Genomic DNA, 16726 nt, shown 5'->3' with positions numbered 1-16726 from the left:
TTTGCATGCAGCAGAGCAAAAGGCAATGAACAGTCCAAGGATTAATCCATTCTTTGCCAGATGCCAAGTCACAAGGATCTTCAGACACTGGTCACAAGACTTGCATGTGCAAGAAAAGGGTACACGTCTCGCACGTACACCAGGTTCACCAGCAATTAAAAACCTCAACCTGTTCTACAAGCCCTTCACAAAAAGGAAAGCAATGAGGGGACTAATAAAAATCAAGGCACATTGCCTTCCTTTGCATTTTCTGGTATCTTAAATTTGCGCTTAAGTCAGTAATAATGTACTACGCCATTTATTTCCAGAGAAGTCGCCCTGTTTGCAGCATCAACAAACAGCCTTGGGACGCTTTAAAAACGCAACACATTCCTACGTTTAACCAGAAAAAAATCCTATTAAAGTGGTACCTCGGGTTAAGTACTTAATTCGTTCCGGATGTTCATTCTTAACCTGAAGCTATTCTTCACCTGAAGCACCACTTTAGCTAATGGGACCGCCCACTGCTGCTGCGCCGCCGGAGCGCGATTTCTGTTCTCATCCTGAAGCAAAGTTCTTAAGCCGAGGTACTATTTCTGGGTTAGCAGAGTCTGTAACCTGAAGCGTATGTATCCCGAGGTACCACTGTAATGCATTAATACATGAGCATTTGCTTACTTTTTACACACCATGGCTGGCTAAAGGAAGCAGAAGAGGAGAGAGAAAGAGAAAATGAACTGTTTGCTCCCCAATGATGAAGAGACACTGTGTCTCATGCCCTTTCCCTACACATCCACTCTCTCCTTTAAGCCTTCTCTTTAAGCCAGAGGTTTTCAACTTTCCTGAGTCCATGGCTCCCTTGACCAACTGCATTCTTTCTGCGGCACCCCTGTGGGGCTCAGAAGCCCATTTATGTCACCCTTGCCTGCAGAGCTGGCAGATTCTCACCCTTTTCCACACACCCTCCCTGGTGGAGGGTTCCCTCAGCCTCCTCTCCTATCTCCTCTCCTTGGGAGAACTCTGGGTAGCCGCTGCTTCCGCTCCTGGTCTCAGAGCTGCCCCCTTCCTGCCCTAAAGAGAGGTGTCTCCTCACAACAGCCCCACGGGGGCCTGGGAAGAAGATGTCCCCAGACTTGGTGGCCCAAGGGAGACTGGCGAAGCATCTTACCCAGGGAGCAGCAATGGCAGCAGTGGGCCCTGCCGGGCCTGCATGGAAGAAGGGCTCCCCTTCAGCACTGGGCACTCAGCTTCCTGTTCACCTGGCGCCATCATAATACACCTTTAGGCACCTGGCAAAAATGTCCCTCTTTAACCAGACATTTGGTTGAAAAAGGATGGAGAGTTTCCTTGTTCTCTATCTCTCGGCAAGCAACCTTGGGTGGGTCTCCCTAACCGGTGGCCTCCGCTTGCTCTACATGGGCGATTTGGTGGGTGGGGGAGGACACACACGCCTGCATGGTCTAAGGAGGGTGAGAGGCACCCATTGCTTAAGGCATTGGTTCTCAACCAGTGTGTCGTGGCACCCTGAGGTGCCTTGAATTGTGGTCAGGGCTGCCGCGGGCAACCCTGGCCTCTGTCCCTCTTTCCTTCCCTCCCCCCTATGATGTCCTCTCACATCTATGACTCTCAAAGGCTTGCACAGCTGTGGTAAGAAGATCTGGTCCCACATTATAGGATACAGTGTGAATGGCATGTAGGCTACCAGGCCTGCTTACTGTACATAGCACCCCGGAAGACTTTGGTGAGATACTTTCCCACTCAATCCCTGTAACTCCACACAGACAATCCAAGAAGAGGCTATTCTGTGAGGTTCCCAGAAAGTCCTTCTAGAAACTTGAGTGTAATTGGGATTTGTGGGAAATCCCAATAGCTATGGGGAAGTTCTATTATTATTTCAGTTTGTATACCTCCCTTCATCTGGAGATGATAGGCAGTTCCGAACATAAAGGTACAACATGAGAACACAAAATACATAATCCTCTTCCCTGACCTTCGTTAGAGGACAAGATGCAGAATTAGCAAAATGGAGAAGGAACACTCTGACCTAAAACCTCTGCTGCCTTGTGGCCAGTGCTCCCCCCCCCCAAAAAAAAAAGTTTAGGAGTTCTCTCATTTTGACTCAAGAAAATCATGATTTTATAGTTCAAATCAGGAAAAATAAATATAGTAAATGGACAAAAGTACAAAGATTCACAAAATGCTTAGGGGTATGTGTACCCCTGTGTACCCCAGAAAAGAGCACTGCTTGTGGCTATACTCAATAGTGAAAGGTTTGGGCAGTAAACCCCAAGGAATAACATACACCCTATCTGCCCCAAATTTTCTGAGACTGCCATAGAAGCAATTAACCCACCATGGATTCTTCCTTTGCCCTGAAACGTCCCAATTTAAGCTGCTCTTAAAGGGGTAATGGGCTTGCAGCTACCTTGCACTTTTAGTGTAGCTGAAATTTTGCCCATGTCCCTTTTAAGAGTCACTTGGCTCCCCATCTTCCATAGGCGCCCACCAGTCATTGAGTTTGGGAGGGGGGTTGGTGTCACAACACACTGGTAGGAGCTAGGGGCTGTGAATGAACTGCTTCTATGAGAGCACCAGCCAGATGCAGGGCAAGGTCTACGACTCTCTGCTGGACCTTCCTGTGAACCTGCAGGTGGCCCACACCCTTGTGGTGGTTTCTGTGGTCATTCCAGCCTGGACCTCCTTGTTGCCATCTCCAGAGCTGGGTGCACCAACTGCATGGAGGACCCAGAGGCCAAAGGGAAAGTCTCAGACCTTGGGAGCGGCTGGCTCTGCTTCTCTCCATCTCTTGGTCTGCCAGCACCATCATCAGTAAAAAATTTAATCGGGCAACGGCTTTTTTCTCCTGCCTTGCCCCACCCTCCAACCCTAAAAGCCTTTCCCAGACCCTGAATTTGAGAATAGCAGAAGCATCTGGGAAGAGAAAAGAGGAATTCAGAGATATTATTTTTAGAAAGGGTTTTGTAAGTTGCATGTGCTTTGAGGAACATTTTATCCTTTTGCGTGGTCTGTGGTTAGTTTTGTGATGGTTGTTGTTGTTGTTGTTAAGATTTCTATACTCCCCTATACTCGCAGGGCTTGGTGGTTCAAAGGATAAAATCACAATAGAAAAACACCAAATACATAAGCAAAATGAAAATGAAAATAACCTTATAATCCCACCAGAACATGTTTTAAAAGGGCATTGGATAGCAACCAACCAAAGATCAGGTTAAAGAGGAACATTTTTGCCTGGTGCCTCAATGTGTATAATGTAGGGCCATTAACAACACAAGAAAACTCCTTTTCCCCCCTGCCCTGAGGTGTGAACAGAGGCAGGGATTTCAGGTGAGGGAGTGGGGTGTTAGAGGGGACAGGAAAAGGCAGTTTTGAGCAAGGTTTGCTGGGAAGAAGCGGCAGGACAGGAGCTGAGCTCCATCTTGAGCAGGGAGGCTGAAGGATGCCTGCGCTGCCGCCCCATGAAATGACCACGCTGTACGATTTGTACTCCCACCATGTAGACAGGAGGTGTAAATAGGTGAATAAACCATATTTCTTAAACCTACAATAGTCTCTACTGTGTTTTCTATTCCTCCAAAGGGACACAGACCCTGTGTCAGTGCCAGGGACCCCATGGGTTCTTGCCCCCACTCGGCAAAGAGAAGGGCAGGCATTCAACTTTTGGAACAATATTTTAGGTCACACCATAGATTTGTATAACAGCATTACAATATTGGCTGTTTTATTTTCAGTTCTTTTCCTAATGTGGCTGCAGGGATCTGTTTTAAATGAAGGGGTTCCCAGCAACCAGTCTTCTTAACCCCAATCCGGTTCTTCAAGCTGCAATGCATGGAGTCAGGACACAGGATGTGGGCTTGTATACAGGGGTGTCATCTTGTCCTCAGGATTGTGGGTGCCCACAGCCGTAACATGGAGGTGCAACATCACATGCACATGCCTGCACATAGTGCTCATTGACTTTGTGGGTGCCCAGTCCCTGCAAATTACATTATTGTGGCTGCCCAAGCACCCACGGCCCCCTGGAGTTGGATCCTATCCTTGTATATTTCCTTCTCATTCTTGCTGGTGCTATTGTGATACACCACACAGGGCCATTCCCATGTATTTTTACAGGTTTCCAATTAGTGTCATTTTTTGGATTTGAGCCAGAACACAATTCTGCCATATTTGTCGGTGAGAAGATGGGAAGAAGGAGATTTCTGCCATTTTTTCAGCAGGAGGGAAATGCCAGTGAAATGGAGGATCTTGTAGCGGAAGCAGATGGAGGGAGGAGTTACCAGCTGGCTGCAGAATCTACACAGAAGTGGGCTTTTGTGCTACCCTGGTGGATGGCCGTGGCCTGGGAACAAGGCTCTAGAGTAGAACTTGGTTCAAAGGACAGCAGCCACGTGAAGAGAAATAGGATTGAAGTGACACTCTGGGGGTCATGGAAAGCAGGGCAGGGAACATTGCAATATCACATGCTGCTGATTGTAGCAGCTGCCAGAGGGCAGGCAAGAGGAGAGGAGACTGCCACCAGCAAGGCCCAGCCCTGTGTGGGATGCACCAGCTCTGAGGGGCAGGCGGAGGGTAGGGCCGGCCTGGGTGGGACGAAAGGAGGACTGGAGCTTGTTTAATCTTGCCCCTTTCTTAAAAAAATATTTATTGGTTTGTTTGTGTTTGTCTGTGTAAATTTACCAAAGAATAAAATAGAACAAAATGGGGACTAAGGTTTTTGGTCAGGGCGGTGGAGGGACTGTGTGTGCGATGTCCAGGGACTGCTTAAAATCACATGATCCAACTTTGAATGTATTGTTATAGATTTAGTGGTGGCATCAGTGGCGTAGCGTGGGTTGTCAGCACCCGGGGCAAGGCATGTAATTTGCACCCCCTAACCCGTGGATTAACGCCCCCTAACCCTAACCCCCAGATGTTGCGCCCGGTGCGGCCGGGGCCCCCCTGCCCCCATGCTACGCCACTGGGTGGCATAGCTGTCAACATTTCCCTTTTCTTGTGAGGAATCCTATTCGAAATAAGGAAATTTCCCTTAAAAAAAGGGAAACGTTGACAGCTATGAGTGGTGGGGATCCCCCTAAACTCAAGAAATGAAGAAATGCTAGGATCCTGGGACCATTTCCCTTCTCTCTTTACATTTTGGGGTGGGGGGAGTATGAGAGAAAAGGAGAGGCAACAGTGATTAAGTTTAGACATAACTGATGGACAACAATTGGTATTGGTGATTTTAAGTTGCTGCATAGGTTGGGTTTGAAAAACAATATTGGCTTAAAACCTCCCGTATCTTATAGTGTAACCTCTGCACAGTTGCCCCTGAATTAGCTATTTGTTGTTGTTGTTTAGTCATGTCCAACTTTTGTGACCCCGTGGACCAGAGCATTCCAGGCACTCCTGTCTTCCACTGCCTCCCGCAGTTTGGTCAAACTCATGTTGGTAGCTGTGAGAACACCCTAAATTAGCTATTTAAGGAGGTCTTGAAATGTGTGGACTGGGCCACCAGGGCAAGCGTCTGAACCTTCATCTGATAGGAAATGTTTTGCAGGAGTGGGCAACAGATAAAAAATGTGCCATTGAGGAGGGTCATATGGCGGAGTGAGTGAGAGTGAGAAATGTCCTTATTTTCAAATGAGGAATGTGGGAGAGTATACATACAGTGTACTCTGCCTCCCCATTTTATCCTCAAAAAACCCTGGTGAGGTGGGTTATGTGGATAGACAGTGACTAGCCAAAAGCATCTCAGCTAGCTATGTAGCTCCTTAATGTGTGGACTGGACCACCACAGCAAGGAAATGAAAATCTGTCTCCAACAGAACTGCACCACCTGTTCATCTAGGTCAGGGGTCTGCAACCCGCGGCTCCGGAGCCGCATGTGGCTCTTTTACACCTTTGCCGCGGCTCCGGGGCGGATACTAGCGAGGGGAGGAGGCGCATTGTGCGCCCTGACACTCCCCACTGTGACGGGCGCTGTACTGGCTGTGATGTCGCATGGGGGCGGTGCGTGCGTTAGTCACGCACTGTCCCGACGTCACCTTCCCACCCGCTGTCAGATCGCGGCTCTGGAGATATATTTGTTTTAAATGTCGCAATGGTTTTGCGGCTCCCAGTTTTTTTTCTTCTTCGGAAATGGGTCCAAGTGGCTCTTTTTGTCTTAAAGGTTGCAGACCCCTGATCTAGGTCAACTGATGCTGGGTAAACATGATCAACAGGCAGAAGACCTTGGTCAGCAAAAGGAATTGTTGTCACTCCACTCACCTTTTTTTTTTATAGGACATGCTCGGCTGGGGGGGGGACACAGAAAAATCTGTGCTCGGGGAGAGTCTAAACCCTGGTGTGGAAGGATAGGCTAAGAGACAGTGACTAGCCAAAAGCCCCCCTGTGAACTTCATGGTTATGTGCTAAACACACTTTAGTTCTACAATAATCAAACTTCAACACGATTTTGCAGGGAGATTAATTCATTCCCCACTTCTTTCCAAAACCCACCCACCACCTCAATCAAGTGATCACATCATGAAATATCTGTGAATTTTCTCACTTTTATTCAGCCTTAGGCCAAACATGGATACATGGAAATTATTTAATCTGGGATAGGCTGAAGAGGTTGTGATGCTGAGGGTGGGGTTTGCATCATTTTTCACCCTGGGATTTGCCCTCAGGCCTCTGGGTGGGCTCCACAGTGCCTGCTGTGCGGGTAAACGTACAGGAGTATGAAGTCCCCTTGTTCCAGTCAGAGTAGGGGATTACCACCTGGCTGAGGGCCAAGAGGGAATCCTTGATGCTGCCCTTCAAGACTCGGGGATTCACATGGTGACCTTCAAGGAGGGCATTCTTCACCCACTGGACAGAAACTTCACTTGCATTGAGCCCTATGACCATGCCGGTGAGGATTGTCTGTGCTCGCTGAAGGCTGCGTTCTTTATGGTTGGCAGGGGAAAGTATGAGAGAAACAGGCAACAGCTATTAATTTTAGACATAACTGATGCACAACATTTATGACACCATTTAGTGCTGATTATTTTCTGCTGGATTCTCTGACAAACATTTTTAATCTGTAGATAGAGAGTGTAAATCCTTAATGAAAGCTTTAAGGAGCAAAGGGGATTTAACTGAAGTTCTTGTGTGTGTGGACCTGAGTAGGAAGATCTGTGGCACATACATGGGGCTTCCTTGAGCTGGATGAGGACACAGTGGGATAGTGGAGATTCCAAGAATATTTACACAGCTCCTTTCCCCAACATATATAACGAAAGCGCCCAGCACAAAAAGCATCCCAGTCTTCCCAGAGAAGGTATTGGTGTATAGGCTGGGTTTGAAAACCAAGGATAGTTAAAAGCTTCCCATATCCAATGATACCATCTCTGCACAGTTGCTCCTGGAGCAGCTAACTAGGTACGGAGCTCCTTAAATGTGTGGACTTGGCCACCAGGGCAAGGATATAAAAATCTGCCTCCAATAGAAGGTAAACATTATCAACAGGCAGATGAAGGTCAGAAGGATCCTTGGCGGGAGGTGGGAATGTTTTTTAATGGGGCTGGAAATTATTGTGGGAGACACCTTGGGCCTTGCAGGGTACACATTCTTTCCTTTCCTTCTCCCATTGTTACCTTCTGATAAAAACATGCATTTAGTATTGTTCAAGAACGGTGAAAACCTTTCTGCAGAGATAAGAGGAGAATTGCTGTTCAGACCTCCACCGGACTGATTGAATTTTCAAGTTGTGTCTTTAGCCAATACCAGCACCGATATCATGGCAACTGGTGGGGAAAGTCTTATCTCAACAGGCCATAATGGAAAGCAGAAATAAATTTCTGAATTAAGGAGGAAGCAGTTTTGAAATGGTCAGTCCCTGAGAGGATCTTAAGCAATCAGGAAACAATCATCCCGCTCCCAAACCATGTTTTTCAAAGGAAAACTAAGTCCCAACTGTGTCAAGAGTTTTTACCTTCAGGTTCCTTGACTTTTGTTTGGGACCCAGGAAGGGATACTTGACAGACGTACCTGTTTCTCCGCACAAAGTCTGCAAATGCAAGGCTGAGGTATCCTGTGCTACCAAAGCTTGCACTTATGATGCCGGAGGTGTTACCTGATTGGCCACCTGCCTCCCACATAATCACCATGCCTTCGGGGACAGAGTCAGAGGTAGTACACACCAATATTGCACCTAAGGGAACAAAATATATAGACAGACAGACAGACAGATGAAATTCCTGGTTTTTTGAGATTTAAACAGCTTAGAAATGATTTAAAAATCAGCAAATGAATAAATGCCGCAGGTTAAAACCTCTGCTTTTCATCTCAGTCCTTCCAGTCTTGCTTTTGTCTGCCATCTGTTCTTCTCTACACTCCTGTGATTTTCCTTCTCTCCGACCCTCTTTCCCATGCATATTCTCTTTTTGTGGAATCATAGTATTACCGGAGAATCCGAGGGCTCCCTTGGGCAGAAATCAAGACACCAACCAGAGCAATTTGGAGCAAATCAGCAGCCTGTAGGTTCAGTCTTTATTGAAGAAAAACTGTCACGACAGGTCTCCCACCGCCCACAAGATAAAGCAAGATGGAAGCCCAGAACAAAAGAAGACCCCAAATTTTATTAGCTCCTAATCTCCTAAGTTACACCCCTAGAAATACATCATATTTACATCATGACTACATTAAAAACAGGAGGAGTCAGGGGAGGGGTTGCACAGGTAATCTGAGTATCCTGACACCTGGCCGGAGCCCCTTCTCTCCCTCCCCATGAGTCATTTTCAGAAAACAAACGGAAAGGCGCAGTTTCCTGCCCCCTGAGGGGAATCTGGTCACGGTCCCTTTGTCATAGTCCATGTTGAATGCACTAGTGTATGCAGTTTGTTGTGTCCTTGATAGTCTTCTGTCTGAGCCCATCAAGATGACTATCAAGGTTGCCATGTCAACTGGGAAGGGCTGTAGAGTACGTGCCTGCTCGGTCAAGGGATTATGGCCAACTGGTATCAGGCCACCCCCCTTTGATAGTCCTTGTAATACGAAGCAGAATAAAAGTGGTCCGGTGAAAATCCGATATACGGCTGATTTATAGTGAATTTATGAAGAATACTGTCCTTGAAATTCAAAGCACTTTCGCCTTTCCGGAAGCGGTTTGCAACATTTTGATTAAATCAGTCACGGTCAATTGGACTCAGAAACTTTGTATTTGAGAGCTGTCAAAGACAAAGAAGCGGGCGCCTGCTGCCTGCAGTACCTGTGTGGCCGCCACAAGAGGTGCTGTTCGGTAACGCTGATTGGCTAAAACGGCAGCCGATTGACCCTGAGTTCAGACAGTTGGTCTACCCATAATAAGGATAGGGCGAGGTAGAGTGTTACGGTCTACTAAGGAAAAATATACGAAAATAAAGGGGTTCCATGGGGAGCTGTCAAGCTAGCGCTTCCTTATTTACGGAAGGCTTTTAGGGGATGCCCCTCTAGAAGGGACATCTCTGGGCTCAGGGAGGTGGGAGGTGTGTGTGTGTGTGTGTGTGTGTGTGTGTGTGTGTGTGGTGCTTGTGCATTACGTTGTAATGAAGCAGGGTCTCCTGCTACAATAGAATTCTAGAATTGGAAGGGACCCCAATGCTCATCTAGTCCCACCCCTGTAATGCTTACTTACTTACTTCAGCAAAACTTTTCTAGGCATTGCAAATATAGGACATCCTAAAACATTTAAAATATATACAAATAAGCAGCCATGTAGAATATATAATGATGAGGAACTTCACTGGGATTTCTTCCCGCTAAATATTGCCATTTGGCACTCCAAGAGATACTATTAACAAAACCTCACCCCCCCCATGCAGTTAATTCCAGGTTAATCAGATATTTTCATTGTGCCCAAAAAGGGGGGGTAGCATGCGTTTGCGTAGCAGGTTGTAAAATGGACATTAGAAAAGGATATGTTCTACAGTGTCTGGCACATTCAAAGAACATCCACAATGTCTATCATTTCTGGGGGTGTTTAAAAATCTGCCCTTGACAAAAGCTGAAGGGAAAACATTCATTTGGGCTAAGATAAAGGTCCTGCTTTGGACAGAAATTATTATTTTTGAGATATGTGATACAGTTATCTTGGGGAAGCAAATTTATTCACACCTGACTTGTTGCTTATTCCCCCAATGTACCTTAATCTGGTTTGACTATTGCAATACATATATTGCTCACTCAAATTATACAAGGGTTCCAAGTCAATACCAATAGATCTGATTTTCCTATGTAAGAGTTGGAACTTCTGGATTTATCAGAGTCCGTAAGTAGGTCAGAGAGTAGACCTTGTTATTGCTCTGTTTCTAAGGGTGCTTCCAGATGCCCAGACTTCAGGTACATGCCTGAGAAGGCTGCAAAGAGGAAGGAAAGAGAAGCAAACTCACCTGTATCAGCCTGGGAAGAAGTCAGTGGCAGGCTGGCCCCACAAAGGAGTCCCACAAATGGTAAGAAGATCTTGACCCACATTTTAGGATTCAGTGTGAATGGCATGTGGGCCACCAGGCCTGCTTATATAGCATCCTGGGAGACTTTGGTGAGATATGTTTCCCCTCAGTAGCTCCACCCAGACAATCCAAGAAGAGGCTATTCTGTGAAGTTCTCAGAAAGTCCTTCCAGAAACGTGAGTGTAATTAGGATTTGTGGGAAATCCTAATAGCTATGGGGAAATTTACCTATTGTTATTATTTAATTTGTATACCACCCTTCATTAGCAAATCACAGGCAGTTCAGAACATAAATGTACAACATGAGAACACAAAATATATAATCTTCTTCCCTTCTTTAGAGGACAAGATGCAGAGTTTGCAAAATGGAGAAGGAAGATTGGGACCTTAATTCTCTGCTGCCTTGTGATGAGGGAGCACTGATTGGCTAATGTTTGTCTGAGCCCCTTATTCATGTCCAACATCCCTATACAGTATGTGGAACTGGCACTTTTACCAGTGCTATGTAAGGTACGTTCTGCACTTGCAAGGAATTGGTTCTCTCTTCAGCCGGCACCACCACTTTCTTGTTTAACGTTCAAGGATTTTGAAAGGAGACTGGTTTCTTTGGGCCTGTCTTCTTACTTAACACCAGTGCAGCAGAAGACTGAACAGGCTCTGTTCTGCCCTGGCAGGTGGGCAGCCAATGGCTTTTCAGCAGTGAGGCATCCCCTCTCACCCAAGCAGGCCTCTTATCCTGCCAGCTCCCCAGGTGTCATGGGGAACTCTTGGATGGCTACCTGACCATCTGCGTTCTGGCTGCTTGGGGACAGTGACCAAGCACGAGGATCTGCAACAGCCACCCATTCGGAGGAAGGGGCAAGCGTCCATTTCCCAACATTATATGGAAGACACCCAGCATCCCAGCCTTTCCTGAGAAGGTATTGGCATGTTCAGGTTGCTGTACAGGCTGGGTTTGAAAACCAAAGATAGCTAAAAACAACCCCCTTGTGGGGATGTTTAGGAGACAGTGGTACTTCGGGTTACATACGCTTCAGTTTACAGACTCCGCTAACCCTAACCCAGAAATATTACCTCAGGTTAAGAACTTTGCTTCAGAATGAGAACAGAAATTGTGTGGTGGTGGCGTGGCAGCAGCAGGAGGCCCCATTAGCTAAAGTGGTGCTTCAGGTTAAGAACAGTTTCAGGTTAAGTATGGTCCTCCGGAACGAATTAAGTACATAACCCGAGGTACCACTGTAATAGGCAAGGAAATATTTGTTAAGTAATATCCTTCCTTCGCTCACACTAGTGAGTGATGTAGCAGAGCAAATCCCCTCTATATTCCCAGAAGCTAATTGGTAGATGTTATGTACTGAGTTGAATAGGATACAAAATGCAGCAGTTTGATTGGTCCTAGAAAAATAGGATCAATTATGCAGCTGTCTGATTGGTCTTAGAACAATAGGATCCAGAATGCAGTAGTCTGATTGGTCCACAGGAACCACCCAATCCAGCTCCAGGTGGAAGTGAATCCGCAATCTGATTGGCCTACTGGAGAATACCAGAATTAGCCAATCACGTGGGGCCCATGGTGTAAATAATATATATAAAGCAGACGTTTGGGGGGAACTTCCATTCCTCGCTACTATGAGCTGAATAAACGACTCCACAATCGACTCCAAGTATATTTCAGTAGATATCTTTGAATCTCTACAAGATGACTAATCCAATCTGGTTTGCCTAGATGGTTTATTCCTGGTGTCCCCTTTTCTCCCTCTTAAAATACAATAAAGACTCACATGTCTGTCTTTAAAAGTATAACAATAAGTTTACTCACAAGTTGTTCACAGTACACATCCTAGAAGGCAGGCTTTAAGCTTCAGGTTGCAAACATAGAACGTGGCTTACATCCTTTGTGAGGATGGGCCCAAGTGCTGCTGGCTGAGAGCCAGCAGACAACAAAATGGTTGCGAGAATGAACTGAGAGTTAACTGAGACAAGATGACTGTGTGACTTGCCCTTTCATAGAACCATGCTTACAGGGGGAAAGGAAGTTAAACACCCACCTGACAGTGTCCACTCTAGGAAGGAAAGCATGTTGTAATTGACTGTACTGATGCGTTACATCCCACACCATATCCCATAACCTCTGCACAGTTACCCAGGTAGCTCCTTAAATGTGTGGAATGGGCCACCAAGGCAAGGATATAAAAATCTGCCTCCAATAGAAGTGCACCACCTGTTCATCTAAGTCACCCTAGGCTGGGTAAACATTGCGTGACTAGGTGGCGACCTTCCCAGGGACAACCAGAAAGGAATAATGACTCACGACAACGTGTTATGGAATGGAAATTTAGCCACAGTTTTATTAACCTTTCAAATATAGGAAGAACTTGGCTTAGGCATTGGGCGTGTATCCCTCCCAGCCCCCCACCCGGGCGTACTAGGGCTCCTCAGTGTAAATGGGATAAGGGGGTGCCCCGCAAGACACATGTGTACGCAGGCAGCCCACCCCATATCCCCTCATGCAGGGTAGTTCACTGACAATCTTTCAGTGTGTGACCAGTGACACCCTCATGATGTCAAGCCCCCTTCCCAATCTCAATGTCAAGTTAACGCCCAGGGAAGATGGAGAGCCAAGTGACTCTTCAAAGGGACGTGGGCTAAATTGCAGCTACGCTACTCTGAGTATATTTCAGCTACAAAGTGAAAGGTAGCTGCAAGCCCATTGCCTCTTTAAGATCAGCTTAAAGAAGAATCCATGATGGGTTAATTGCTTCCATAAAGCAAAAAACTAAAACAAAACAAAACATGCACAAAAAGTCTGACTTGAAAATTCATCTTATATGAATGGTAGTGTGGTGGTGGTGTTGTTGTTTAGTCGTTTAGTCGTGTCCAACTCTTCGTGACCCCATGGACCAGAGCACGCCAGGCACTCCTGTCTTCCGCTGCCTCCCGCAGTTTAGTCAAACAAATGCTAATGAGCAAAAAACATGGAGTAGCTAGCATGAAACACCTGTTTCCAAATACTTCCTTCATCAGTGTACTGCTGTAAAGCTGTCAGGGGCTGGCCAGCGTTGGATGCCAGAGACTGGTCTGACTCTGACCAGGAAGAAAGACAGTCTCAGACAGAGCAGCCTTTAACAGAGGAGGAAGAGAAGAACTGGGGGCCCCTTCCTTCAAGATTCTCAGTAACAGGGAGAATAGCAGATTCAGAAGTATCACAATTGGAGGTTGAGGGAAATAACTTTGCTAGGTAACCAGGAGGGAGGGAGCGTCTGGAAGGCTCTGCCTCTGAGAGCAGCGGTGATGCTGCTCCTTCCCCTTGGATTAGGAGGCAGGAAAGGGTTAAGGAGCAAGGGAAGCACAGGGGCAGGATGATGGGGAACTGGGGCTTCGTGCTGCGGAAGGGCAGGAGACTCAGACTGAGCAACTGATGTCTTGAGAGAAGTTGGCTCGATGCCACTCTCTCTGTGTTATTGTAAATAAATGGACTATAAACCTGTCGGAGGCTCATTAGTTCTTATCAGAAACTTCCGTGCATGCCTGCAGACCTGACAAAAGCCAAACACAGAAAAAAAATTGCTGTCTGTTCAATATATGATCTATAAACATTTTTAAACCATGAGACCCAGATACAATAAATAATCAATTCCATCAATACAATAAAAGTTGTATTGTAAATATTGAACATAGATTACGGCCAAGGGAACCTTATATATAAAGGTACCGTTCAAAGACAATGATTCCTTCAGGTCTAAATTCACATCTTGACCTGAGTTCGTATATTTAAAGGTTGTTTAATCAGCCTAAGCCCTTTTATGGGCATTTGTATCGTAACATTTAGCTAAGCAGAATTTGGCAACATTTCCAGTATGAATGGTAACAGCATATCTTTAAGGTGTTTTTCAGGAGTAACCAACAGACTTTGTGTTCTGGTATAACTCTGATACAAGAGAATTTCATATTAATATCAGGGAACCAGAAAATATTTTTTCAGTGAGGCTCCTTTGATAATAAGATTGGTGAGCAACAATTATGTATCATTTCAAGTGATCTAATTATGGCAATAGTAGTTTTTGGAGAATTTTTTATACAAGTTATGTTGGAAAGACGTGCTATAGGCTAGCTACTCCATCTATCTTTTGATCAATAACATTTGATGCTGAATACACTGCCATTCCCATAAATTAAATTTTAAAATCAGCCTTTCCGTGTACGTTTCGTTATTTTGCTTTTGCTTATACATACACGCCATGTTTTTTGTATTTAATTGCTTTCAAGGCAGCCTCAGAAAATTCAGGACAGCGGACGTGTATGTTATTCCTTTCTCACTAATGAGTCTTGTCACAAGGCAACGGAGGTGTAAGGTCAGAGTGTTCCTTCTCTGTTTTGCTAATTCTGCATCTTGTCCTCTAAAGAAGATTGGGATAGTCATTCCCAAGGGAAAGATCCCTTGGTTCCAAAACAAATATTTCTTTATTAATATTGGATACCAATCTAGCAGAGTTAGCATGCAGCAGGGCAAAAGGCAATGAACAGTCCAAGGATCATCCCATTCTTTGCCAGATGCCAAGTCACAATGATCGTCAGACACTGGTCACAAGACTTGCACGTGCAAGAAAAGGGTACACGTCTCGCACGTACACCAGGTTCACCGGCAATTAAAAACCTCAACCTGTTCTCCAAGCCCTTCACAAAAAGGAAAGCAATGAGGGGACTAATAAAAATCAAGGCACATTGTATTCCTTTGCATTTTCTGGTATCTTAAATTTGCGGTTAAGTCAGTAATAATGTACTACGCCGTTTATTGTGGGACGCAGGTGGCGCTGTGGGTTAAAGCCTCAGTGACTAGGACTTGCCGATCGAAAGGTCGGCGGTTCGAATCCCTGCGGCGGGGTGCGCTCCCGCTGCTCGGTCCCAGCGCCTGCCAACCTAGCAGTTCGAAAGCACCTCCGGGTGCAAGTAGATAAATAGGGACCGCTTACCAGCGGGAAGGTAAACGGCGTTTCCGTGTGCGGCTCTGGCTCGCCAGAGCAGCGATGTCACGCTGGCCACGTGACCCGGAAGTGTCTCCGGACAGCGCTGGCCCCTGGCCTCTTAAGTGAGATGGGCGCACAACCCCAGAGTCTGTCAAGACTGGCCCGTACGGGCAGGGGTACCTTTACCTTTACCTTTTACGCCGTTTATTTCCAGAGAAGTCGCCCTGTTTGCAGCATCAACAAAGAGCCTCGGGACGCTTTAAAAACGCAACACATTCCTATATTTAACCAAAAAAAAATCCCATTAAAGTGGTACCTCGGGTTAAGTACTTAATTCGTTCTGGATGTTCGTTCTTAACCTGAAGCTGTTCTTCACCTGAAGCACCACTTTAGCTAATGGGACCGCCCACTGCTGCCGCGCCGCCGGAGTACGATTTCTGTTCTCATCCTGAAGCAAAGTTCTTAAGCCGAGGTACTATTTCTGAATTAGCAGAGTCTGTAACCTGAAGCGTACATAACCTGAAGTGTATGTAACCCGAGGTACCACTGTAATGCATTAATACATGAGCATTTGCTTTCTTTTTACACACCATTGCTGGCTAAAGGAAGCAGAAGAGGAGAGAGAAAGAGAAAACAAACTGTTTGATCCCCACTGATGAAGAGACACTGTGTCTCACGCCCTTTTCCTACACATCCACCCTCTTCTTCTGTTTAAGCCAGAGGTTTTCAACTTTTCTGAGTCCATGGCTCCCTTGACCAACTACATTCTTTCTGCGGCACCCCTGTGAGGCTCAGAAGCCCATTTATGTCACGCTTGCCTGCAGAGATGGCAGCTTCTCACCCTTTTCCACACACCCTCCCTGGTGGAGGGTTCCCTCAGCCTCCTCTCCTATCTCCTCTCCTTGGGAGAACTCTGGGTAGCCGCTGCTTCCGCTCCTGGTCTCAGAGCTGCCCCCTTCCTGCCCTAAAGAGAGGTGTCTCCTCACAACAGCCCCACGGGGGCCTGGGAAGAAGATGTCCCCAGACTTGGTGGCCCAAGGGAGACTGGCGAAGCATCTTACCCAGGGAGCAGCAATTGCAGCAGTGGGCCCTGCCGGGCCTGCATGGAAGAAAGGCTCCCCTTCAGCACTGGGCACTCAGCTTCCTGTTCACCTGGCGCCATCATAATACACCTTTAGGCCCCTGGCAAAAATGTCCCTCTTTAACCAGACATTTGGTTGAAAAAGGATGGAGAGTTTCCTTGTTCTCTATCTCTCGGCAAGCAACCTTGGGTGGGTCTCCCTAACCGGTGGCCTCCGCTTGCTCTACATGGGCAATTTGGTGGGCGGGGGAGGA

General features: G+C 46.5%; 1 long non-coding RNA gene across 1 annotated transcript; it reads right to left on the bottom strand.

Moving 5' to 3' along the window:
- Window positions 1-6653: 6653 nt before the first annotated feature.
- Window positions 6654-10452, bottom strand: LOC310829124. Its single transcript, XR_014557169.1, has 3 exons — window positions 10368-10452; window positions 7934-8152; window positions 6654-6905 (listed from the first exon to the last, which is right to left on the bottom strand). It is a non-coding gene; the product is annotated as an uncharacterized lncRNA (long non-coding RNA).
- Between the last annotated feature and the right edge of the window lie 6274 nt (window positions 10453-16726).

Source organism: Podarcis gaigeae (genome assembly GCF_964106915.1).
Source record: "Podarcis gaigeae genome assembly, chromosome: 13".
Classification (NCBI taxonomy): Eukaryota; Metazoa; Chordata; class Lepidosauria; order Squamata; family Lacertidae; genus Podarcis; species Podarcis gaigeae.
The sequence above is the reverse complement of the archived record's forward strand: the minus strand, read 5'-3'. Positions and strand labels throughout refer to the sequence as shown.